Below are 26867 nucleotides of genomic sequence, written 5' to 3'. Positions count from 1 at the left end.
TAACGCAGCCCATTACTTTGAATACCAACATAAACAATTAAAACCAAGTGGATGAATTACCCAAGTCAGCTCATTATAGGATGGTGAGCCAGCGTGGTCCCACTCCCCCAGACACATAAGCCACACACGGGCTGCTGTCTCCAAATCAACAAGCCCTCCTGATCCTGACAGGCAGCAGACTGGACCCGGCATCTGAGCCTGACCTCAAGCTGGCTGCCTCAGGGCTTCAGCTGGCCCCATCCTCACTCCTGCCTGAAGCACAGGAAGTGTGCACCGTCTCCCCTCCCTGTCACAGAATCCAGGATCTGTGATGATGAGGTCAGGCTCGGAACCCACCAGGTCTCTGCTAATGGGCCCCTTTGCGGCCACCGGGCTTTGTCTTCCAGGCTCTGCCTCCAGCTGCTCTTACTTGAGAAACCCATCCACCTACCCTGTCTTCAGCCTGCCCCTTGTTGTTCTGAGTCTGCTTATTATTCTCCTGTCCACACCTCCCTTTAGCCCGGTCCTCCTACCTGCTCCTTTATTTGCATTTAAAATGCCAGAAGGGATCAGGACCTTGGATTCCTCGTTTCTGAAGCCAACACACACTCGGAGATAAACAGAATTTGTCGAGTATTTCCTGGTCACCATTTACACATAATTAATAAACTCGCCCCTTCACCACACACACTCTCCAAGTGACAGCACCGTCCCTCAGCAAACCCAGCCCCTGCGTTCCTGTGTGCACAGAGCACAGCCACTGTAACTCGGCGTGGAGACAGACGAGGAATGTACCAGCTGTGTTATATTTTCATGGAAATTTATGTTTAAAAAGGGACTGTGGGATGAGTGATAATGAAAAAAAAATAGATAACAGTCTGATGATGTAATTCAGAGTTATAATGTTTTAAATACAGACGATATCCACACCAGAGACGATATTAGATAATTTTTCAAGGATGCAATACAAGTGAGAACTCGTGGGGAATGTCCTTCGTAGAGGGCACCCCAAAAACGCCCTGGCAAGGCCACACTTCTGTGACTAAATTAGCTCAGGATGTTTACACCAATAGCAAGAGGAGCTGGTCCAGGTGACATGAGTGGGCGGGGTTGTTTTGAAACTGAAAGGCCCCTTGGAGATCCATGGGCACATCCTGTCAGGAGGAGCTGTAAGAGCTTCCAATGCCCTCGCCCGAGGGCTTCTATTCCTCCTAGGAGTCTGTGCTTGGAAAAGGATGGACAGGAGCAACAACTGTGAATGATGCTCCTCAGCCATGTGGCGGCACTGGGGACAGGGTCGGAAGAAGCAGAAGATGTGAGGATGGAAAAAGTCGACGGGACAGAGAGGAGCCCAGGGAAACATGGGCAGGTGGTGAGGGCCCCTATTAGTGCCCCTTCTGACCAGCAGCGAGGTCAGAGACCTGAGCATCTGTCCCATGGGGGTTGTCTGGAGTTATTATAATAAAACACCCTGGCCAAAAGCAGCTGAGGGGTAGAAAGGGCTCTTGGTCTTATACTTCCAGGTCACAGTCCATCATTGAGGAAAGTCAGGACAGGAACTCAAGCAGGCGCTTGAAGCAGAAACCGTGGAGGATGCTGCTTGGCTGGCTTTCTCGGGCTTATGGCTAGCTGGCTTTCTTATACAGCCCAAGCCCACCTGGCTAGAGAAGGGTGCCTCCCACAGTGGACTTGAGCCACCTACATCAGGAAAATCCCTCACTGACACACCCGCAAGCCAACCTGATGAAGACTAGACTCATTTGAAACTCCTTTTTGTTTGTTTCTCCCGGTGATTCTAGGCTGTGTCAAGTTGACAGTTAGTGCTAACTAGGACAACAGTCCTGATGAGAAGAAGAGCCTAGAACACAGTCCCAGGAAGCAACAAGCTAAAACAGTAGCTAGCTATCAACACAAGAGGGCATCTTTGAAGCTCTGCAGGCTGCTGGGGCACGCCTTTGGCCCTAGCTCCTTGCTGGGATGCTAGAGGGGTGCACGCCTACCTACCGTCTGCAGCACCTGGGACCTTGCCAGGGGCAGACAGGCTAGAGCAGGCTGCAGCAGAAGCCAGCATCCTCAAAGGATGTTTTAGAGCAGGCTTGGGAAGCACTTGACCAGAACAAACACTAACCAGGCCTTGGGAAATAAGAGTATGTGAGATAGACGGAGTCTCACCTTCACCCAGCCCATGGCCCTGCTGGACAGACCAAGGGCAGTCTGTTTTAAAATTCTAGGTTTTACAGTGTTGCACGGCAGTGGAGTAGCTGGTCCCTGTGGAGTAGCTGGTCCCCGGGAATCCTGGGAGAGATGATTAAGCTGAAGTCCTCAGGAAGATCAGGTGGGGAGGGAGGGGCTGGAAGAGGGGAGCTTCTATTGTAGAGAACAACCTGTTGTCTTAGTCACCCTGGCCCCCTGCACTCTCTGCTCATAAAAGGAGCCGGGGAAGGGAATGGGTAAAGATAAAACTGGGGAGCAGAGAAGTGAGGACCAAATCAGAGTCTGAGGCTTTAAGAGCAGCGGGAGCAGATAAGAGGGTGCTGCCTATGCGAGGGGAGGGAGTGTTGTGCTAGGAGAAGGCACCAGAGGGACTGGACCAGAAGATAAGCTGACAAGTGGGCAAAGCTGCCCTGCAGAGATGCTAGAGAGGAAGAGCCAGCCCTGAATGCAAAGCAGCCTTCTGTTCCCAGAGTCCTAAATCTAAACAGCCCTGAGGGTGTCACAGCAACAGAATGCGGGAGAGTGCGGCTGGCTGTTCAGACCTCTGGCCACCATGCCCTTGTCTGCAAGGTGGAGCCACCTGGAGGTCATCACCTTGAAGATCCCTCCTTGCTTCCATGCCCCCCTCCAGAGGCTGCCTGGTTGAGGGGGGCAACCCAGGCCTCAGGGTTTGTTCTGGTCTCTTTTGCAGACTGTGACCAAACACACCAAGAAACAAGAGATGAGCTGACTCTGGCTTTAGAGGAAGAAGGGTCATTGCTGCATGGCGGGGAAGGCAGGGTACCCAGAGGGTGAGGAAGGGTCATACCATGTCCCCAACAGGGGAATTAGAAAACAGACAGGAAGTTGATCTTAGCTATAAAACCTCAGATCCCACCCCTCAATGACCTGTTTCCTCTATTGAGATTCCTCCCCCACGGGCTTCACAAATTTTCCAAACACCCCTGCTGCCTCAGTTGGGGTTTCTATTGCTATGAAGAGATACCACAACCACGGCAACTCTTAAAAAGGAAAACATTTAATTGAGTCACTTACAGCTTCAGAGGTTTGGTCCATTATTATGATGGCAGGTCATGGCAGCATGCAGGCAGACATAGTGCTGGAGAAGGAGCTACATCTGGATCCCCACAGGCCACAGGAAGTGGCCTGAGACGCTGGGCATGGCTTGAGTATATATGAGACCTCAAAGCCCACCTCCACAGTGACATGCTTCCTCCAACAAAGCCACACCTCCTACTAGTGCCGTATGCCCTTATGGGAACCAATTACATTCGAACTACCACACCTACTACCTGGGACCAATGCTCAAACACATGAGCCTGTGAAGACATCCAAACAACTGAGTTGTTGAAGGCCTCCAGCTTGCTCTCACATACTTATAAGGCTAGTAACTGCTTCCATGAGGTACTCACTCCATAGTGGGACCCCTCACCCCACAGCAGCAGTACCTTGGCCCCAACAGATTGGAAATGCAAAGTGTACAACCTGTCCCAGACCTGGTACCTCCATTCATTGTGTGATACTATAACAGAAAACCTGGGAGTGGTTGATTTATAAGGAGCAGGGGTTCACTTGGCTCTTGATCCCGGAGGGTGATAAATCCAAGGTTGAAGGGGCCACACCAGGGGGAGCCTGTTTGCTGCATCATCCCATAATAGAAGACACATTCAAGCAAGCAAGTGATTCATGTCAACTGTGATGAAAGATCTGCCTTAGAAAGGTGAGCATGGCTATTAAAAAAGAAAAGAAAAGAAAAGAAAAGAAAGGAAAAGAAAGAAAGGTGAGCATGGATCCGTTCCCTAGGCATATGCTCAGGACTGCTCACCCACCTCCCACAGCTAGCTAGCTGGATGGATGGACAGGCAGATAGACAGACAGACAGATAGATAGATAGATAGATAGATAGATAGATAGATGGATGGATGGATGGATGGATGGATGGATGGATGGATGGATGGATTGGATGGATGGATGGACAGATAGGTAGATGATAGATAGATAGGTAGGTAGGTAGGTAGGTAGGTAGGTAGGTAGGTAGGTAGATGGATGATAGGTAGGTAGGCAGGCAAGTAGGAAGACAGACAGACAGACAGATTCTTTAACTTAAGATGGCTGAGAGGATGTTTATACCGAGGTTTTAAACGGAAGCAGGAAGCCCTGGGAAGGATGCAGGTGTTGACCTCCAGCCTGGGTGGAAAACCTGTTTGGTCCCTGCAGTCCAGTGTCTGACACTGTGATGTGACAGGGAGTTGCAGATCCAGGAGGAAGGCAAGTGTTTAGCTCCCGCCAGCATCCAGTGTCTTACGGAAACCTCGGGAGGTTATCACATCTGGCCCTGATGCCATCTGTATTAGGAGCAGGAAGCCACCCAGACTGCTCGCTCGAGATTAGCCTTAGCTCTTTCGTAAGGATAAGTGGTTCTGTCAACTCCACGCCGCTTTATCTACGTGCTCTGCCAGCCAGCCGCTCTCGCCTCTCGCCAAGACGGCCATGGGAGGCCTCCTGGAATGAGCTGTCATTTCCCGTTGGTTCAGACTAAAATGTCTATTGTGAGTACCTACCCGGCCCCGCGTACTGGAGAGCGGCAGGAAGCAGGGCCGGAGACGGCACAACCCCTGCCTTTGAAGCCTGTCCAGGCTCTGCAGAGGAGGGTGTGCAGCTCCCCATCCATCACACAGATGTGACCTGAAGGCGCCACACGTACCAGGCACAGAGGAAGCAACACAACAGCACTCAGCCTCCTGATGGGTGGCTCTGCCAAGCGCCTTGAAAAGCAAACAGGCAGCCATGAGCCCCACGATTAAAAACTCCAGATCTGGGTCTGGGAAGATGGCTCAGTCAGCAAAATGCCTGTCAGGTGATCATGAGGACCTGCATTCTATCCCCAACACCCACGGTAAAGCCAGGAGCAGCGGTTCCTGCCTGTCATCCCAGCACCAGGAGGGCAGAGATGGGCAGTGCCTGGAGCCTCACTGACTATCCATCCAATCTGGCCAGTGAGACTGGTCAGGGAGAGACCCTGCCTCAAACACTTAGATGTTAAGTGATTGAGGATGACACCCAAGGTTGACTTCTGGGCTCCACATGGATACACACACACACACACACACACACACACACACACACACACACTCACCCACCTTTAAAAAAAAGAACACCACTTAGGTGTGGTGATACCCATCTTTAATCTCAGCACTCTGGAGGCACAGGCGGGCTGATCTCTGAGGCTTTGGGGCCAACCTGGTCTACATCATGAGTTCCAGACTAGCCTGGCTACACAGTGAGACCTTGTCACAAAACATAAAAAGAGCCCCAGATCTAGATCAAGAATCCCAAGGGCCAAAGGAAGAGTCAAGAAGAGGCACCAGAAAGGCAGGTGCAAGCCGGGCGGTGGTGGCGCACGCCTTTAATCCCAGCACTCGGGAGGCAGAGCCAGGCGGATCTCTGTGAGTTTGAGGCCAGCCTGGGCTACCAAGTGAGTTCCAGGAGAGGTGCAAAGCTACACAGAGAAACCCTGTCTCAAAAAAAAAAAAAAAAAAGAAAAGAAAAGAAAAGAAAGGCAGGTGCAGCAGAAGACAAAGGCCTGGTGTGCTCCGGACAAGAATAACGCCGTGTGCTGGCATTGGAATAGGCGCAGGCAGTGTGCAAGTCCAAGGGGATTCACTCACCGGCGCCACAGTGGCCTTCTGATGGAGAAGTGTGTTCTTACCCCATGTCTAAGGGAGAAAACCTATGTGTAAGGGTTTTCGGACAGAGCTTACAGGAAGTGGAGCTAAACCCAGAGTCCTGACTGCTGGGCTTTCTTTTTTTTCAATCATTGTTGGGTTTTTTGTTTTAGTTTTGATTTTTGTTTTTCAGTTTCAAAAAGCATCAAACAGTGGGTTCAATGGACTAATAATGGAGACAGTTGGCCAAAGGCAGGCAGAAGAATTTTGTCCACTAAGACCAGAACTGACGGTTACCTGGCACCCACATGATGTGTCTGTGGCTGGAGAAGTATGTGACAGGAGCTCAGGGGACTTTCTGGTCTCGCCCTTTAAGGTCAGCTGTGGCCACAGCAAGACACTGTGCTGATTTACCCTCTGTGCCAAGCAGTCAGCTGCATGGGTCCCTTTGTAGGTGCATGGCAACCGGTCAAACCCTGACCCTTGGTGGCCTTGGCACCAGAGATGATTCTGCTGCCATTTCTCAGTTTCAGCCGTTGCAAGGTCAGTTATGCTGGACTGCACTCAGGGTGGACGGTTGCACTCAGGGTGGACAGCCCAGCACTCAGGGTGGACGACTGCACTCAGGATGGACAGCCCAGCACTCAGGGTGGATGGCAGCACTCAGGGTGGACAGCCCAGCACTCAGGGTGGATGGCAGCACTCAGAGTGGACGGCAGCACTCAGGGTGGACGGCAGCACTCAGGGTGGACAGAGGCACTCAGGGTGGACGACAGCACTCAGGGTGGACAGTCCAGCACTCAGGGTGGACAGCCCAGCACTCAGGGTGGACAGCTGCACTCAGGGTGGACGGCAGCACTCAGGGTGGACAGCCCAGCACTCAGGGTGGATGGCAGCACTCAGTGTGGACGGCAGCACTCAGGGTGGACAGCCCAGCACTCAGGGTGGACAGCCCAGCACTCAGGGTGGACGGCCCAGCACTCAGGGTGGACGGCAGCACTCAGGGTGGACGGCCCAGCACTCAGGGTGGACGGCAGCACTCAGGATGGACGGCAGCACTCAGGGTGGACAGTCCAGCACTCAGGGTGGACAGCCCAGCACTCAGGGTGGACAGTCCAGCACTCAGGGTGGACAGCCCAGCACTCAGGGTGGACAGTCCAGCACTCAGGGTGGACAGCCCAGCACTCAGGGTGGACAGTCCAGCACTCAGGGTGGACAGTCCAGCACTCAGGGTGGACAGTCCAGCACTCAGGGTGGACAGCCCAGCACTCAGGGTGGACAGCCCAGCACTCAGGGTGGACAGCCCAGCACTCAGGGTGGACAGCCCAGCACTCAGGGTGGATGGCAGCACTCAGAGTGGACGGCAGCACTCAGGGTGGACGGCAGCACTCAGGGTGGACGGCAGCACTCAGGGTGGACGACAGCACTCAGGGTGGACAGCCCAGCACTCAGGGTGGACAGCCCAGCACTCAGGGTGGATGGCAGCACTCAGTGTGGACGGCAGCACTCAGGGTGGACAGCCCAGCACTCAGGGTGGACGACTGCACTCAGGATGGACGGCAGCACTCAGGGTGGACAGCCCAGCACTCAGGGTGGACAGCCCAGCACTCAGGGTGGACAGTCCAGCACTCAGGGTGGACAGCCCAGCACTCAGGGTGGACAGCCCAGCACTCAGGGTGGACAGCCCAGCACTCAGAGTGGACAGCCCAGCACTCAGGGTGGACAGCCCAGCACTCAGGGTGGACGGCCCAGCACTCAGGGTGGACAGCCCAGCACTCAGGGTGGACAGCCCAGCACTCAGAGTGGACAGCCCAGCACTCAGGGTGGACAGCCCAGCACTCAGAGTGGACAGCCCAGCACTCAGGGTGGACAGTCCAGCACTCAGGGTGGACAGCCCAGCACTCAGGGTGGACGGTCCAGCACTCAGGGTGGACAGCCCAGCACTCAGGGTGGACAGTCCAGCACTCAGGGTGGACAGCCCAGCACTCAGGGTGGACAGTCCAGCACTCAGGGTGGACAGCCCAGCACTCAGGGTGGACAGCCCAGCACTCAGGGTGGACAGTCCAGCACTCAGGGTGGACAGCCCAGCACTCAGGGTGGACAGTCCAGCACTCAGGGTGGACAGTCCAGCACTCAGGGTGGACAGCCCAGCACTCAGGGTGGACAGTCCAGCACTCAGGGTGGACAGCCCAGCACTCAGGGTGGACAGCCCAGCACTCAGGGTGGACAGTCCAGCACTCAGGGTGGACAGCCCAGCACTCAGGGTGGACAGTCCAGCACTCAGGGTGGACAGCCCAGCACTCAGGGTGGACAGCCCAGCACTCAGGGTGGACGTCAGCACTCAGGGTGGACAGCCCAGCACTCAGGGTGGACAGCCCAGCACTCAGGGTGGACAGTCCAGCACTCAGGGTGGACAGCCCAGCACTCAGGGTGGACAGTCCAGCACTCAGGGTGGACAGCCCAGCACTCAGGGTGGACAGTCCAGCACTCAGGGTGGACAGCCCAGCACTCAGGGTGGACAGCCCAGCACTCAGGGTGGACGGTCCAGCACTCAGGGTGGACGGTCCAGCACTCAGGGTGGACAGCCCAGCACTGAGGGTGGACAGCCCAGCACTCAGGGTGGACAGCCCAGCACTCAGGGTGGACAGTCCAGCACTCAGGGTGGATGGCAGCACTCAGTGTGGATGGCAGCACTCAGGGTGGACGGCAGCACTCAGTGTGGACGGCAGCACTCAGGGTGGACAGCCCAGCACTCAGGGTGGACAGCCCAGCACTCAGGGTGGACAGCCCAGCACTCAGGGTGGACAGTTCAGCACTCAGAGTGGACAGCCCAGCACTCAGGGTGGACGGCTGCACTCAGGGTGGACGGCCCAGCACTCAGGGTGGACGGCAGCACTCAGGGTGGATGGCTGCACTCAGGGTGGACAGCCCAGCACTCAGGGTGGACAGCCCAGAACTCAGGGTGGACAGCAGCACTCAGGGTGGATGGCAGCACTCAGGGTGGACAGCCCAGCACTCAGGGTGGACGGCCCAGCAGCAGCAGCACTGAGTGCAGATTGGCCTCAATGGAAGTGGTCAGAGGACCCAGTTGTGTGTCACACTGAAAGAGCGAGCAGGGAGGCTCCTGGGGGACTTTCCCCTGCAGCACACCAGAACCTCAGTTCCTTCCCTCTCTGGCTTTGATCTACCCTTGCACTCTCTCGATAAGCATCCACGACACAGTAACATACTTCTTTGCATTCTTTTGCCTCTCTGTGCTCATGCTGCACTGCGGTTCTGTCTGGAATCCTGGACTTTTGTTTCCAACCACCATACTGTAGAATCCACTGGTCTAGAATATCTAACTCTGCCAATGGGTGAAGGGTCTGGGCTAGGGAGGAAAGCTGAGGCTACAATGGCTGCCATGGAAGCCCTGTGCACATGGTTTGAAAGAGTCAAATCTCATTCTGAAGGGAAAGTCTAGAGAATTTCATTTTATTTTTACTAATGTGTGTGTGAGTTGTGTGAGTGTGTATGTGAGAGTGCGTATGTATATGTGTGAAAGACTGTGTGTGTAAGTATGTATATGCCACATATGTTTGTGCCCAAGGAGGCCAGAAGACGGCATCGGATCCACTGGAGCTGGACTTACAGGCAATTATGAACTGACATAGGAGCTGGGAACTGAACTCAGGTCCTCTGTAAGATTATCAAATGCTCTTAACCACTGAGCCATCTCTCCAGCCCCCAAATCTAAAGGGTTTTGAACAAACCATGGAAATAGAGTCTTTCGAGAGAGAGGCTGAGTCCAGGAGGACCGTGGGAGGCTGCTGTGAACATCTAGGCAAGAGATGGTGGTCAATTAAGGGCAGGGAGGAGGTGCCTGTCTGCAATCTCAGCTACTAGAGAAACTGAGGCAGGAGGATCAGAAGTTGAAAGTTGGCCTGGGCTACATCTAGGTGGTGAGGTAAATGTTAACATTACAAGAATGAGAAAAGCAAGTGTTGTGATTGGCCATGAGAATGGAAATAGGCGGATGTGAGGTTTCTGGCTTCTGATAGGTTGTCTAACACAATAGCTGGAATGAGTAGAGAAATAATCTTTCACCAAAAATGGGGGAAAGAAGAGATCTCTGGGGTAAGTTGGGGTACCACGTGAAGACAAAAGGGGGTGACACCACTTGAGTGGGGGACACTGAGTGCCCCTGCTCTCAGAACTTGACAAACTTGGGGACGGAGACCAATGTCCCATGCCTGGGTAAATTATTTCAAAGTAGTTTTGCCTTGAAGGGCCATCTGAGAGGCTGGTGAGAGCACAGCAGGGCAAGTCCTTGCTCTGAGTAGCTTTCACTCTGAACATATCCCAGAAAAAAAAAAAAAAACAGCAAAGGTGGAGATCCAAAGGAGAAAAAGGAGTCAAGACTGAGTTGAAATCATGAAAAATCAGGTTTGAAAACGGAAAAGTAAGGAGTCATCAGGGCAAAGAGGACACTGGTCTGTCAGGTGTCTTAACAGAGACGTAGGAGCTTTTAAGGCCACCGTATCTTTGGGTCCCTGCCCTTCACACAGGGCTGCCTTGTCTGAAATATCCTGTTCCAGGGCTGCCTCTTCTGCCCCGAGAATGCTGACTCGCCCCTCATTAGTTTCCTGGGCCTCATAGCTTATTTTGTTCGTTTGTTTTTTGTTTTTGTTTTTAGAAGACAGGATTTCTCCGTGTAGCTCTGGCTGTCCTAGAACTTGCTCTGTAGGCCAAGCTGGCCTCAAACTTAGAGATCTGCCTGATTCTGCCTCTCAAGTACTGGGGTTAAAGGCAGGCAACACCATGACCTAGCAATAGTTTTGTTTTTTTTTAACTGAAAAAACATTGTGAGAATTTGTGATTTGTGTGCTATTGAAAAAAAATACTGTGCTATGACTTGGGTGTGACTAGGCAAACACCTACTTTCCTGGCTCTGTTTCCAGCAAGTACAAAATTATTTTCCCAAGGGGACTGGGGTGAGAAAAATCGTTCCCTGTTACCTGATGTGACATGTTCAGGGTTGTCACACACCTGATGAAGGAATCAATCACGTGATCCCAAAAGTGAGCACCCACTGCAGGCATATACCTGGTGAGTGACTCACAAGCATTTCCTAAGTATTTTTTGTTCTGTGAGGAACCACAATTCAGGACAGAGAGACAGCTCACAGCCCCTTGTTCTCACAAATCTAAGAATTGAATGAGGAAGAGAGCGTTGACCACGTAGCTATGGGAGAAATGACTGCTGTCCATGGAAGACAGAGTGTGTAGGGATTAAGCGTGGATGCAGGTGCATGAGCATGCCATATTGAGATGAGGTGTCCACGGTGACTAAGTGAGTGGCAAATCTGCAGATTGTCACTGTGACTCCAGTGCCAGCATCGTCTCCACCCCGCCTTGATGTTTTTGCTAGTGTCCTTCTTAACCCTGCTCTGGAGCCACATGGGCTGTGTTCAGCACTGTACATGCCTCCACTCAACCTTCCCGGAGACTGTTTGAAACAGTCTCAACCATCCCCCAGCTGTGCCTTGCTCAGTGAGTGCTGTCTCAGGAAAGTGTCCACCCCACCAGGGAAGCCTGAGTGTCCTACTGTCTGTCCCCTTCTGAGACTCACCCCCACACCTCATCCGGCTGAACCCTAAGACCCTTGGTTCCAAACCAACCTGTTCAGACTTTCACGGCCCTTTGAGTCTCGTGGCTTCAGCATCTCCCATCTGGACCAGGCTTTTGCTGCACCTCTTACCCGCTTACGTTGTAGCCAGAAAGCAGAGGGTGGAGGGACCCTGGCTGGTCTGATCATGCTTTCCTCTGCCCCATGCTCCAACTCCCCTTGCTAAGACCTGAAGCTCCCAGCAGGGGTTCCAGTCACAGCACTGAGTCAGAGCAAAGAGTCAGTCAGGGTCCTTCCCATTCTGCAGTCCCAGCATGCTCTGGGGGTGTGTTTCCAGGGCGGGCAATGTAGGACTTCAGGGACAAGTCAGTATCTGGTGGTTGGGGGTGGGGGGGAGGCAGTCACATGACCACAGAGCTCAGACTGGAGAGACAAGGAAAGCAAGCAGGGCCCTTACATTGGCTTCAGCGAAGTCTCTATGCTGGTGTCCTCATCCTTCTGTTCTCCAGCTGTACAGCCCTGGGCCCGTCATTTGATCTCTCTGAGAAGTGGGAAATTAGGTCCAGCCATGTGAAATTGACGGTATTTTCCCTTTAAAATTTTTTAACTAAATAAAATAAAACAGCCATTTTCATATGTCAGAGGTTGGCAAGATGTTCCTTTAAATGGTCAAGAAGTAAATAGTTTAGGCTGCCTGATACTGCTGAGGAAACAGGAAGGTAGCCATAGACAGCATCTAAAAGGAAAAGCACACAATGTCCCAATAAAGTTTTATTTATACAAACAGTCAGAGGGCCAGATTCCATCCATGAGCTGTAATCTGCAGAGTTCACTTGAACCCTCGTACTTTTCACTGTGAAAGGAAAATAGAAAGTAATGGGAAGCAAAGTCTAGACTCTTCATAGATTACTGTGACCCAAAGGGCACGTCACAGATCCATTTCCAACTCTCCTTGCATCCTTTTACAGCTCAGAAACACCCCCAATACGCTGTGGGCTACTGTGTGGTGGCCTGAGATGCTATGTATACCCTCTGCAGAGACTGCCTCCACTTGCCCTGCCCACTCTTGATGACATCATGAACGACCATGCCTCACCAGCCCCACCCCCAAGCTCATCCCTGTGACTAGGCCTTCTGGAACTACATGGGGCGGGGCGGGGGGAGGGGGTACCTGGTGAGGGTGAGACACCCAGAGCCTTCCTTGAGGCACCACCCTGTCCTCCCCTGTTGACCACAGTTGTCCTATCTTAAGCTCTGTCCTCCTGCGGGAGCGGAGTCCCGGGAGGCTGATGCGCACTGCAGCTCACCCGGGTGAACGGAGCAGTGAGTGGAAGTTGTGAGCGGTAAGGAAATGGATGCTTCCAGAAAATTAGGCCAAGTAATTCCCATCTTCTCCAGGGGGAAATTATTTAAATAGCATCTAAATCAATTTCCGTGCCATTAAATATTCTGGTCTGCGTTTTAATTGAGACGATGGCATCTTCCCTAAAAAGAGACTTGCTGTTTGAAGCGTGGCGTTGCCTCCCTCTCTTCCCGGATCCCACAAGCGGAGAACCTGGGAGAGCAGCCTCCCAGCAGGCTGCAGCCTGGTTCACCTTAGTGGGCTAGCCTGGAACCTGGCTCACCTTAGTGGGCTAGCCTGGAACCTGGCTCACCTTAGTGGGCTAGCCTGCAGCCTGGCTCACCTTAGTGGGCTAGCCTGGAGCCTGGCTCACCTTAGTGAGCTAGCCTAGAGCTTGGCTCACTGTTTTTCTCCAAGAAATGAAACAGCTCACCGAGTGTGCCCAGGGCGCTTGGAATTCTGAGTCCTGCATGTAGCTGAGCCAGGTCACTCTGTCTTCTTGAGGGCTGGGCTGCATAGAGTTGGCTGCATGTGGTCCGGGTGTCTTTTCTGTCCCAGGAGCTGATAGAACGTCTGATTACAGGGACCAGGGATGGAGGGGAGGGGGTCCACTCTAGGCTTCACAAGGCCTCTCCCTTCTCTGCAAACAGGCTCCCTCCCCCTGGTCTGAGGCCTGGAAGGGGCTCCCAGTCAGGGAGGGAAGAAGCTCCTAAAATAAAGACACATACACACAGAGAGAGGAGCGTTGGGAGGAGGGAGAGAGACTGAGGGGCAGGGAGAGAGAGAGAAAGAAACCAAGACTCAGAGATGACAGAGACAGAGACAGAGAGAGCCTGCAGCAATCACAGACATTTCCATCCCTATCATCCCAGGGCAGGTACCAAGGTCACCAAGGCTGAGTTTTGGCCCTTGTCTGGCTTCTTCTAAGCTTAGTGTCAGATACAGGAGCTGAACTGGAAACTAATCAAAAGAAGAAAGCGATGGATGGATGGATGGATGGATGGATGGATGGATGGATGGATGGGTGGGTGGGTGGGTGGATGGATGGATGGATGGATGGATGGATGGATGGGTGGATGGGTGGATGGGTGGATGGGTGGGTGGATGGATGGATGGATGAGTGAATGAATGAATTTGAGGTTCTATAGATGCACTAGGAAGAGAGAATCTCTCTTCCAAAGTGATTTGACTTTAGATCAACCCAACTCATGGCTGGCGGTGAGAAAAAGGTCCTGAGAGCAGAGAACATGTCACGTGGGAATCTCTGTCACTGCAGTCAGTGCTGCCTGGGGGTCCCCATGCTCCTGCTCTGGACAGGGCTCTGCCCTTTTAATTCTCAACCACTCCGTGAAGTGTCCCACACACACCCATTTCACAGATGAGGAAGCTGAGCCTTGCATTCTCTTACCCAGCCACTGCTGACTGCAAGACCTTCCCTTCAGAAACTTGAAATCCAGGCTAAAGGTTTCAGCCAGATCTGGATAACACTGGAAATTTGGGAAATGCTATTTTATAATACGTTAAAAAAAAAAAGTGAGCCATGAATAAAGAGAACAGAACAGAAGGAACATCTTTATGGAAATGGCTCGGGAATCAGAGATTTCAACGGAGCTGGGGGTATTTTCTTTTGGCTGTGAGACTTGTCAGAACTCTGACCAGGGAGCTTTCCAAGACCCAGAGGAAGCATCTGGAAGCTCACAGTGGAGCTTCCCAGGAGCTGACAGAATCAGGAGTCTGGTGGAGACTGCGCAGGTGGTAGAGACCATGCAGGGACTTAGGTGACTATGGCAAGGTCCGAGGAGAGGGCGTTCCCAGGCTGCAGGTTTGGGGGCTGGAGAGGAATGAGAGACCAGAGGCAGAGCTGGGGGGCTGCTGGCTTTAAGATCCTCCCAGAAAGCATGTGATGTGATGGTGGTCACTGGGGTCCCTCTGGCAGCGGAGGCACACTCCTGCTCACAGTGGGCCCAGTGAGGAAGAGACTGGGCACACATGCACGTCCATACACGTGTGGTGTCATCCAAGCAGAGCTCTGTCGTGCTGTACAGAACAATGGCTGGCTTTCCAGGGCAGCTTAATGACCGCAGCACATCCTCCAGGCCATCAATTAAATTGCAATCCAATTTCCTTCCGAAGCTTTCCGCCGCCTTGGGAGTGGATCTGGCTGCTGAGGCAGGAAAACGGACTGGCCAAACCTTCCCACGGCTTTGTCTTGCACTGGAGCGGCCCCTCAGCAACTCTCTCCCTTCCGAAGGAGGTCATCCTCTGCAGCAGCAGGCTGGACTAGATCCTGACACCGGTTTAAAGTGGTGGAAAGAATTCAGAGTGGCCAAACTACCCCCCTGCATCCCAATCCACCATCCGCACGTCCCATCCCCCACCCCACGAACACATCCCACTTCGCCTCCTACATTACCTGGGAGAAAACAGGCTCAGCAAAGTGGGTAGGTCAGCCAAGGTCAGTCAAGGTCAGCTAAGGTCAGGGCTTCTTAAATGATGGTCCCTGTTTCTCTCTCTCTCTCTCTCTCCCTCTCTCTCTCTCCTCTCCCTCCCTTCCCCATTCCTACCTATGTATGGTGAAATGGGTGTGGAGGCCAGAGGTCAACCTCAGGTGTCATGTACCTTGTTTTTGCTTTTGTTTGTTTGTTTGTTTGTTTTGAGGCAAGGTCTACCACTGGCCTGGAGCTTGGTAACAGGCTAGACTGGCTAGCCAGTGAACCCAGGGATTCTCCTGCCTCTGCAGTAACAGTGCTGGGATCCCAAGTATGTATCACCATGCCCAGTTTTTGTTTGTTTGTTTGTTTGTTTGGTTGGTTGGTTGGTTGGTTGGTTTTTCGAGACAGGGCTTCTCTGTGTAGTTTTGGTGCCTGTCCTGGATCTCACTCTATAGACCAGGCTGGCCTCGAACCCACAGAGATCCACCTAGCTCTGCCTCCCGAGTACTGGGATTAAAGGTGCATGCCACCACCGCCCAGCTCATGCCCAGCTTTTTAGGTGGGTTCCGGAATCAAACTGAGTCCTCGTTCATTCATTTCTCAGCCCTTTACCAACAAAGTTATCTGTGCCCTGAGCCCAGCCTTTCTTTTCTCCACTTCAGCCCAAGCTTCCTTTGGTACCCAGGGGTTCTGCAGCCTTTATCTGGCAGAAGGCCTCGTGTGGATAAAATGCAGCCTGCTAATGAAGTCAGCCTAGAATCTACATGCCCAGGAGCAGGGTGCACACAGTCCAGACCTCTCCCCTGGTCACAGAGCACATTTGGGCTGGTTCCCTTTCCACTGGGGAAAGGACCTGCCCCTCCCACTGTAGGACAGAGCAGCCACCATGACCACGGAAAACCACCCCGGCTGCAAGCCACCAGCCACAGAAGTCAGTGCAGGAACGCTTAAAGGAAGGAATAGATGGCAATGAGCTTACTTGTGGGACAGGGGGCCTCTGGGGTGGCCCTTCGACCCCCCCAGGACCCCCCCACTCATTCATTTCTCAGATGAGACAAGCAATGCCAATTCTGTTAGGTTTGGCTCAGGACTCAGAGTGCTGGACAAGACCATGCACAGTACAGGTGTGAAAAATGTCCTGTGATGACTGGGAGGGAGTGCAGAGGGCTGGACTTGGACAAAGCCTGGGTACTGTGGGATGTGGTGTGATTCTCACTGGGCTACGGGATGTGACTGGCCTAGGGAAGATTCCTGCCCCATTTCCCCAGTATCGAATTTGGAGCATTAGCATCAGCAGTGTGTTTCAAATACCACCCTGGGGGGACTCTTCCAAGAAACATAGGGTTCCCAGACCCCCTCAGACTCCACACTTACGGCTCTCAGCTGTTTCAAGAAACACCGTGCCTGGAGTGCAGGTGGAGAAAGTGTCAATCACCCATGCTGGCCCAGAGTGCTCACTGCAAGCCTGACGTTTTTGGCCATTGGAGCAAATGATCGTGTTTCTGTTGTCCCTCTGGAAATGCCAGCCTCCATCCCAGAAGCTCCTAGCCTCTGTCATTTGCTACTTACACAGCATGGACACACTGTGCCATTCCTGCTGTGGCCTACGATCAAAAGCGACTGAGAACATGGGGTCTTCGTGAGGCTAATAAGCATGTGGCCCCATCTGTCACCACTCTGCTGATGCTGTCTGCCAAGGCCATGTGTCAGTCTCCTTTCCACATGGCTCCAGGAGTTGAGCTACCTGGCCCACAGCACCAATCAAATGTCACAAGTCTCATGCAGAGAAACAGAACCATCAAACCAGCAGAGATATCCTGCAGGGAGAGGAAGAGAAGCCTGGGGTACAGCAGAATGGCCGCAGGAAAGTTGTGTGGGAAAGGGAGCCCAGAACGCTAAGGACACAGGCCCAGGGTTAGATATAGCCCAGGTGGTCCTGAGCCAGCTTCCAGGGCTTGGTGATGGCAGCTCATTTTTCTAAACCTCAGTTTCCACATCTGTTAAATGAACCCCCAAATGAGACCCAATCATTTCTCCTTCTAGGCCCCAGAATTTTTTTTATTATAATAAAATTTTGAGGCTATAACCTCAAAGCAGAAATTTCCCCTTAAAATCACCTGCCCAAGGTCATCAGTCTGGAAGGAACATGGGGATTTGTCCTACTGGCTCTCGGCAAATTATGCTAAACCCCATCCTGTTGTCTGCCCACCATGTTGTTTTGGATAAGCACCTACACTTCTGAGGCTCTGTATTCTCCTCTATGAAATGGGCTAATAGTATCTGTTGCATGAATCCTAAATGGTCTTATAATAAAATACCTGGAGCCAGATATTGGGGTTAGTGCTGGAAGATCAGAGAGACAAAGGATCATGCCACTGGAGAAACTTCTCACCACTGCTGAATCCTCAGGCCAAATGGAAGGTGAGATCCTATCTCCACAAATCCTCTGACTGAAAGCCTCTGAATCCTCAGTCGAAAAGGCCTAGCTCCTGTCTCCTCACACCTTATATAACTTTCTCCGCCCAGCCATTTCACTTCCTTCCTAGTTCTGGGATTAATGGTGTGTGTGCTTCACAAATACTGGTAGCAAAGGCATGAGATCTCAAGTACTGGAATTAAAGGTGTGTGACTGCCAAGTACTGGGATTAATGGTGTGTGCCAGCACTGCCTGACTCTGTTTCCCTTCTAGACTGAATCAATGTCATATAGTTCAGGGTGGCTTTGAACTCACAGAGATCCAGATGGATCTCTCCTTCCAGAGTGCTAGGATTAAAGGTGTGTACCACCACTGCCTGGCCTCTATGTTTAATCTAGTGGCTGGCTTTGTCCTCTGATCCTCAGGCAAGCTTTATTTGATACACAATATATCACCACAAGTATCAGAGTAAACGAAGCCACCCATGAACGCCCATGTATACCCCTGGCAAGAGGGCTTGGCTCATGAGCTCTGATCATCATCCACCTCCACCATCCCCAGCATCACCACGTGACTCCAGTCAGGAGCAACCTGGAGAAACAGTGCTGAGACCCACCGTGCCCTGCTTCAATCCATATACTCCTGTTTTGGTTGACTGATGGAGAACAGGTATTTACCAAGACTACCATAAGTTTTAATAATTGGCTGAAAGAATTCAGGGGATCATCAGCAAAAGGCAGAGATGGGCAGGGAAGAACCAAGGGGACAGGTGACAAGCTCTGGCTTCTTTCCCCTCCCTGCAACCCACAGATGAGTGTTGCCCCAGGGACACTTGTTGCCCTTGGCATTCAGGGGTTCTATGGAGGATGGGCTGTGCAAACAGGGTCGGCCTTAGGATCCAGTCCCTCCAAAAGCCAAGGCAACCCGACCCCAAGGCCTCACCACTAAACCCTATGTGAGCACAGACCGCTGCTATGGTCTCAAGTCCCTACAAAGTCTGGACACTCTTAGGTGGGGCACACCTGAGGGCTTAGAGATCACCAAGGTCAAGGGCCAAGTATTCATTTTATTTTAGTCATTGAAGAGAGTTAGATTCTACCACGTGAATACCAGGAAACCTTGAAGCGTTTTGTCTAGGAGAGGGGTCGGGGAAGCGAAGGACACCTCTGTATTTGGGGTGAGGGGGGGGGGGTAAGGATGTTCAGGTGGCTCCAGGGCCCTCTCTACCCGTCTCTGCCACAAGTCAGAATCCCAAGACGCCTCGTCCCTGTCATAAGACAATGTGGTGTTTGCAGAGAGCCTACCTACACCCACCTCCCGTGGGCCTGAGGTCACCTCAGAGAGTTCACCACAGCTGACACAACCTAATCTGTCACACAGCTGTTGCTGCCACGGTCAGGACATTTGCACAGCCTCAGCACACATGCATGTTCAAATGCCTTCCACCTGCAGCTGTCTGCAGCTCGGACGTGTCATCTACGGACGCAGCGGTCAAGGGCCGACTGAACCTTTGTCCCACTGAAGACTTTCCTTGAAATGATGCTATTCTGCAAGGCCTGGGCCCAGATTTTCCGATGGGCTTACCAAGAAGATTCCCCTTCTGTCAGAAGAGGGTGTGGACACATACACACACACACACACACACACACACACACACACACACACACCGCAGCTGCCTCCTGACTCTGCTGCTCCATGGGTTATTCTTTGCCTCTTTCCAAAGTCATGTCCTCAGATAAAGCACTTTGCCCTCTGCTACTGAGGGGGCCAGTGTGCACCCCCCACCCGCCCCGCATTGCCCCAGGACTCCCTGGGAGGTTCCTGGGGACCTTGGAGATGACTTGCAAAGTTGTATTCTCCCTGGAAACAGCCTCACTAGGTTTCACAGACAGGCCAGGGGAGAGCATGGGACAGACACAGCCGGATAGACACAGCCCAGGTCCTCACCTCATCCAGAGTTTTGAGGCTCCAGAGCCAACTGACCAGACTTCTCTGCTCCTGCATTTCCTCATCTCTAAAATGAAAGTTACAATAGCTTCATTTCTCACGCCCTCAGGAAACAAAGCCACTGCTCTGCTGCCTATATCAGCAAAGACAGCATCCCCATCTCTGCAGGGAGGTGAATTGGCTTCTGGCCCCTCACAACTCCATCATCTGCATAACTCAGAATACAGACCCAACCCCTGTGTTTGCTTAAGGATGAGAATGCAAAGATTAACGTCTTAATTTTACCAAGTGGGGCCTTGGGGGATGGAATCTGCTCTCCTGCCGTCCTGGCTCAGTGCACCTCTAAATGCATCTTTATGTGCACGCTGGAGGCTCTTTGTTTCTGCCTACCAGTCCAGGCTCACGGCTGAAGGAGACAAATCACTAACTGAACTCGAGCCTTTGACGCTCACCTGTGGACCACGTGGCCTCCTTCATGGATCTGATTTCTCTTCTTGGGAATATAGACAGTCTGATGTTGACAGGATTTCCACGTTGGCTTCCTCTTTCCCTCAGCGACTCAGAGGTTCATTTACTCAAATAAATCACGCTGTGTCCTCTCCTTGAAGCCGTACTGTAAGAAGTCACAAAGTCCACCGTGAGGCATGAGTGGAGGGGGTGGACGACAGGAGCTGGAGAGAGAGGCAGGGAGAGGAAGGTTCAACTGTAGTGAGCCAGCCCTGTTAATGAGGGTTAAAGACACAGGCACAATCGCAGGGTGCCAACAGCTCTCTGGGCTTACTCACAGGGAGGGAGGGCACAGCGGCCAGCCAGCATGCTGATGGAATGTAAATGGACACAAAGGACGTTCCAGGATTTCTGAACCCAGCATGAGTTACAAAGGACACCCGTGGGTTGGGAAGAAGCCAGGGCAGAGAGGACAATGGTCAAATAGTCACTCCTGTCGCTGTGACATTTCCCTCTGTTCGCTTACCCACTCGGCACCTGCCAGAGTTCCCTGCAGCCTCCAGACTCCCTGCACAGGCTTGGGGGGCCAGTCTGGGGGTCAATTTGCACATATACTCTGCTGAGTTTAGAGTGGCATGTGCTGGCACCAAAATCCCCCATCCACACCTACCCCTGTGAGCACAGCACGCTCATCAGGGCCCCAAACCACGGCAGTCAAGCAAGAAGCACACCAGCTGAGTGTCCATCTGCCCTGCTGACACAACCAGGAGCTGTGTGCGACTCGGCTGCCTCCTGCTCTCTGCCCGTCAGCTGAAGCGTGGTTGTTGGGAACCGACTTGACCAACATTTGCGTCCCTGGGGCCGGAAGTGGTTCCTATTTCAGTTTGTTTACACACAAGCACGGTGCGCTATCTTGGGTGTGGAGCTGAGACTGAGCAGCAACCCCGTACCATGTCAAAGGCACCTTACACACACAGCCTGAAGCTATTTACACACAATATGTTCAATAACGCTATTCACAAAACCAAGTTCCTCAGTATGAAATTTTCCATCTGTGGTGCGATGCGGGGCATTTTGGGTTTCCAGATACTCAGGAATGCTCAGCCCGCAGCATAAACTGTCCACGAGATGTCATTTAGACAGAAGTGGGCCTTGTCTAAGGCATCAAGTCTTACTGTCTACACAGGAAGCACGCCCGTGAAGAAATGTTTATCGGGGTGCCTAGGTGTCAGGTTCGTGGTCACGGGATAGGTTCTAGAGAAGCGTGGACAAGTAAAGAAGACATGAGCTCTGTTCCTAAGAGGGTTATCTCTGGGGGAGGGGGGAGAACAGGAAAGAAGCCTGCATGGAGGAGAGCCCCGCCCCCAATGCTATGACTGACATCCGCTGGTGGTGTTGAGAATTAAGGGAGGGGACTAAATCCCAGAGGAGAAGAAGCCTATGCAAGGGATGGGATGCCAATACCCCTCCATTTAAGATGGGGAAAATGCATCACAGACATTATAAATCCAAATGTTCTTGATGCCCCTGACCTGGAGCTCTGGCTGCTCTAAGGACGGTATGGCCCTCTGGGAGCTAGCTGCACTGTGAGCAAGTGAGATCGGCCAGAAAAGAGCAAAAGGTTCAAAGGGCAACTTCCTCTGAACACTGGGAACTCTGAACACGTCATCAGAAAGTTGTAGTAGGCGCCGACCTCTTATGTCAGGGGCTGACTGGATTAAGAGAGGATGAGGAGAGACACATTGATGGGTGGGACCTAAGACAGCTGAAGCCACGGAGACGCCACATGTCAGTGAGGACACAGCGACAGGTCTCCAGAACCTTCTGTGGAATTTCTTCTACGGATTTGAAGATAGTGAGCTGAAGGGGTGTGGGCTCGTAAAGGCACCATGGTTGTGGTGGAAGCATTATGAGAGCCAGGCCTAAGGCAGGTCTCATCACAGCTGCTGACAGTGATGAGCTGTGCCACCACGGGCTTGCTGTCTGTGCCTCCTTCGGCAAAGCCAAGGTCTTCCGAGCTGTGTAAAGATGAAAAGCTGGCTTCATCCAAGACCACCTGTGAGCAGGGTGGATGTGACCCCGGGACCTCACTGATTTACCTCAGGCATCTCCTGCACTCTGCCAGTGAGCATGCCATCGGGAAAGCTCGCCTCCAGTGGTCATTTCAGATGAACCTTGCGGGTCATCTCTGCACAGAGGGAATTTTCCCGTGTCTCCCCTGAAGATAGGCAGACCAAGGAGAGTGCTCCAGGGTCTTCCTGTCCGGGCACTGGCTACGTTTGACTCACTGATGCTGACAAGAAAGAGTTTAGAGGAGAGAAAATCCAACTAGCTCAGAGTCTGTCTGTGATAGGTGGAGCCCTGAGGTGGGAGTGTGGCCGGAAAGAGTGCTTGCCCATCAGGAAGCGGGAAGAGCGCCCGCGCTCATAGCTCCCGCCTCTCCCTTGGTTCCTCCCAGGCCCCCAGCCATGGGATAGGCACACATTCTGACAGATCTCCCCTCCTGAGTCAGGCCCCCACAGACACACCTGGCCAGTCCATTTCCTGTGTGCATCTCAGTCCAAAGGAGCTCACACCAACTCTACAAACAAAAGGAAGGCTGGTAGTCTCAGGTTTTCCTTGTGTCCCTACAGTGAATCCCAGCTACCCACCCTTCTTCCATGACCCCCCACCCCTTGCTGGCAATCAGCTCTCCTCCAAAGAGAAAGGGAGAATGGAAGAGAATCCACTCATTTCGTCCCTGAGCAAACCGGTTTGTGATTGTTAATTCTCTGCTTGAGAAAAAAAAATGCCTAGGGAGTAGAAGACACATTCTCCTCAGTGGTGTAGACACTGAGAAGCCATCCATGCTCCTGTCAAATTATCTTCGCTTTACCCATGCTCCTGCAAGTAACCCTAATGAAATGCATTGGGTCACCACCAAAAAAAAGTGACATGAAGTGGGGGAGCTGGCTGGAAACAGGAAGGGGGTTAACAGAATTGAGAGAGTGATGGGGTGTGTTACTTATTATGCATGCGTGGGAAACCCCCAGCTGGCCAGGCCAGGGTACCCACTCACGCAGGGAACCATGCTGGCATGCTGGGCAGATGCAGCAGTGGGCTGGCGGGCGACCCACTCCATGCAGGCATGGTGGTGGGGCAGCAGGTGGACATTTACAACCCAGACGCTACACCCGAGAGGAAATGGTTTATTATAATAAGGGATAAAGAGAAAGATAGGAAGAGACAGGAAGGGAGGGAGCATTTGAGGGTGCACACTTCATGGGAGGAAATCGGAAAGAGAGAGAAAAAGGGGAGGCGTTTTTCCTTAAGAAGAGGTATCTACGTCAGGACACAGGGCAGCCCCAAAGGACAAGATCATTATATTAACAGGGTGAATATGCTCAAAATGCACTATACACATGAATCACAATGACATAAGGAAACCCATTATGTGCGATTAGTACTGTGCTAACAAACTTTTAAAAATCAGAAACCCCTGGGGTGCTGATGAGGCACCCCTTTAAGCACACCTCCTCTCCAAGGGAGCCTCCTGAGAGGGTTAACTGAGGGAAGAGGAGTCACCATGAAATGTGAACAGTGCCCTCCCATGGCCCAGTATCCCATGCTGAATAAAAAGCAGAAATGGGGTGACCTGAGCTGAGAGCCTGCATCCCCTTCTGTCTGCTTCCTGGTCCCCTGAGGTGTGGACAGGCAGTCACACACTCCCACCGCCATGCCTTCATTGAGTGAAGGACCTTACTCTAAACCAGGAGGGGAATAATGTCCCTTCCTTCCGTTGCTTCCTGTGTGTCATTGGTACAATAATCAAAAAGGTAACGAATGCCCATGTGTGGTGGGAGGGAGCTAGAACTGGCCTGGGAGAAGCCTGAGGACCAGGCTGCAGAAGTACTTGCTGGAATGCAGCATGGGGACACGGTCGTGTATACCATGCCCACACCCTGCCCTGCCTCTGACACATTCGGAATATTCTAGAACTTATGGACTCCAGGGAACGTCATTAGCCCCTGGTTACGTCTGAATCCTCCTCCTTGCTCCCTTGGTGCTCAGGGGGTGTCTGGTGCGTGTCAGGAGTCCAAACATGATGGTGTCTCCTACCCAGCTTGCCTTGCTCCCTCCTGCCATGGCTCATCCTCTCTCTGCTCCCCTCCCTGGTGGATTCAGCAGATACCTGCTGGTGTCATCTACAGGGAAGTGTTATCACCGTTGGAGGAACTCCCAGCCTTCGCAGGACCCAGGCTGATGAGCACTGGTGCCTCTTCCATTTAAACTGTTTTCCTGACTGACAGAAAGACAGAGGGACAAAGCAAGGCAGATGCTCAGCTTGTCCCCGGAGAGAGCAGCCGCAGTGGGAGTGTCTCATTAACAACTCACACACACACACACACACGCACACGCACACGCACACGCACATGCACAGGCACTCCTGTGTGACAGTCATGTTTGGTTTCCCACATGTGTCTTCCTAAGAGCAGGGGCGATATCACACAGTGCTGAGGGTCGGCCAGAGGAGAAAGTTTGTAGCCTCTCTTTCACAGAAGGGCTGGTGGATGGATGGATGGATGGATGGATGGGTTGATTGACAGCACCCAGGCCGAGTGCTGAGCGCACATGATAAGGGAAGAATCTGTCATGTGTAACTGAGATTTCTAAGTGCTCTGAAATAGAGGAATGCGTTTAACTCAGTGGTCCCTGGGGCCTGGGGAAAAGCCCATTAGAGCGAGTTATTAACTCGCTGCATTTCTGAAGCCCGGGATCCAATTTAGACTGAGTACAGTGGGACTCGGCTTTGCGTGGTGCTCAGCCAGCTGGCATTTGAGCAGAGTCCTCAGGCCGCACGGAAGGCAGGCTACAGGCACCACTCATCAGCCCTGAGGTTGGCCCGAAGTTTGGAGTCAGCCAGCAAGATCTGCTTTGCGTGCAGGGGAGAGCACTTCAGTATAGGAGAGGGAGGCCTTTGTGGATCAGAAGGTCCTTGGATGGACAGAGGTTGAGAACAGCAGCCAGACTCGCCTCCTGTGGGGCTCTAGCTATGGAGATGGTACCTGGCCATCCTGAGGTCCCAGAGGGTGGATGTGATGGTGGTGGAGTCATGGAGTCCTTCTTCACATGAATGTCCCCTTCTGTTCCTATTGAGGGGAAGGAGGTTTCGGCAGAGCACCTTGTAGCATCCCCCCACCCACCATGCCACCTGTACCTAGGAGGTGAAATGGAGGAGAACCACATGGCAAGAGAGAAAAAGGCAGTTGTCTGACCCTCCCTGATGCACAGGGACGTCCACCAGGGTGTCACCCACCCAGTTAGAATAGGGGCTGTCAAAACAGATGGGTTAATAACAACAAGAAATGCTGGCGTTGAGTGTGAGGAGGGAGCACTCACACCCTGCTGTGGGAACACAGGTAAACGTGGCCTTTATGGAGAGGGAGCACTCACACCCTGCTGTGGGAACACAGATCAGTGTGGCCTTTATGGAGAGGGAGCACTCACACCCTGCTGTGGGAACACAGATCAGTGTGGCCTTTATGGAGAGGGAGCACTCACACCCTGCTGTGGGAACACAGAAAAGCATGGCCATTATGGAGAGGGTTTGGAGATTCCTCAAAACATGAAAATAGATCTATCATCATGTCTGGGACCCCTCGTCCCGGGCAGTACTTAAAGGAAATGCAAGCAATGTGTCTGTGAGGTACCTGTAGGCTGGTGCCTACTATAGACAGACATTACATGGTCAGTGAGATACCGGGGTAGTGAAGATGGCCGCTGACAGGCAGAAGGTTGAAGCCATTATGCTCTGAGTTCACAGTGGAGTGCTATGCCACCTTAAAAGAGGAGCTCTGACACGTGAAGGAGCCTGAGCGGGACTAGAGTGTGCAGCGTGAAGTAAAATTAGCCCAGCACGGAAGGCAGATTCCACATGGTCTTGCTCATCCGTGACGCTGGTGTCACGAGTCTCCTACAAGATGGCAGTAGAAAGGTGAGCTGTAGAGATGAGGATAGAGAGAAATGTGGGTGGGGGGGTCTCTATGATGGTGTTCGGGGGCACGGTTGGGGCTCTGCAACCTGCAACAACCTAGAACACATTTCAAAACAGCTTGAAAGGAGAGACCAGGGCCTGGAGACACTCAGTGTCAAGAGTGCTCACTGCTCTTGCAGAGGACCTGAGTTCAGGTCCCAGCACCCACGTTGAATAGCTCACAGCTGCCAGTAACTCCAGCTCCTGAGGATCCAGTGCCCCCTTCTGGCTTCCTCAAGCATTGCACTAACATGCACATACACAGAGAGAGAAACGCACGTATGCACATAATTGAGAATAAAATACGTCAAACGCATCCTTTTTTTATTTTAAAGAGAGGGAATCCAAAGATTCCTAATACATGGGAATGGTCAGGGTTTGGGCTGGGGATCCAGCTCCATCAGTAACATGCTCCACTAGCACGCACAGAGCCCCGGGTTCAATCCCTAGAACTGTGCATACTACTTATGGCAGCACTTGGGAGGTGGAGGCAAGAGGACCGGGAATTCGGGGTCGCCCCAGCCGCATGAGAAGACAGAAGCGCTGGCTGCTCTGGCTTCACCACTGCACACTGTTGCAAATTACCACACTGTGCCCGTTTTTTTCTAATTTCCTGTCTTGTTGCTGTGATTACAATACCTTGAAAAAACAAAAACAAAAAACAAAAAGCCACTCAGAGGAGAAAGGGTTTGTTTAGGGTCAGGATTCCACAGTCCATCGTTGCAGGGACGTCGCGGGTAGCAATGACGTCACAGCCAATGAGTGCACGCTGTGTGCTTGCTTGCTTGTGCTCACACGGCTGCCT

At 52.5% G+C, this 26867-nt stretch overlaps 1 protein-coding gene and 1 long non-coding RNA gene across 5 annotated transcripts in view; one reads left to right on the top strand and one right to left on the bottom strand.

Moving 5' to 3' along the window:
- Sez6l (seizure related 6 homolog like) overlaps positions 1–26867 on the top strand; it is a 168027-nt gene that overhangs the window by 77480 nt on the left and 63680 nt on the right. The gene's annotated exons all lie outside the window — the stretch shown is intronic.
- LOC128120771 (uncharacterized) lies at positions 11924–22782 on the bottom strand. Of its 2 annotated transcripts, none has more exons than XR_008221949.1 (4): positions 20055–22782; positions 19603–19669; positions 13241–16185; positions 11924–12318 (listed from the first exon to the last, which is right to left on the bottom strand). It is a non-coding gene; the product is annotated as an uncharacterized LOC128120771 (long non-coding RNA). The 2 variants fall into 2 exon arrangements; XR_008221948.1 differs by having other exon boundaries at positions 11932–12318; positions 13241–15094.

This window comes from Peromyscus californicus, unplaced genomic scaffold (genome assembly GCF_007827085.1).
Source record: "Peromyscus californicus insignis strain IS unplaced genomic scaffold, ASM782708v3 Scaffold_2__1_contigs__length_46816999, whole genome shotgun sequence".
Taxonomy (NCBI): domain Eukaryota; kingdom Metazoa; phylum Chordata; class Mammalia; order Rodentia; family Cricetidae; genus Peromyscus; species Peromyscus californicus.
This window is presented reverse-complemented; position numbering and strand designations above follow the sequence as displayed.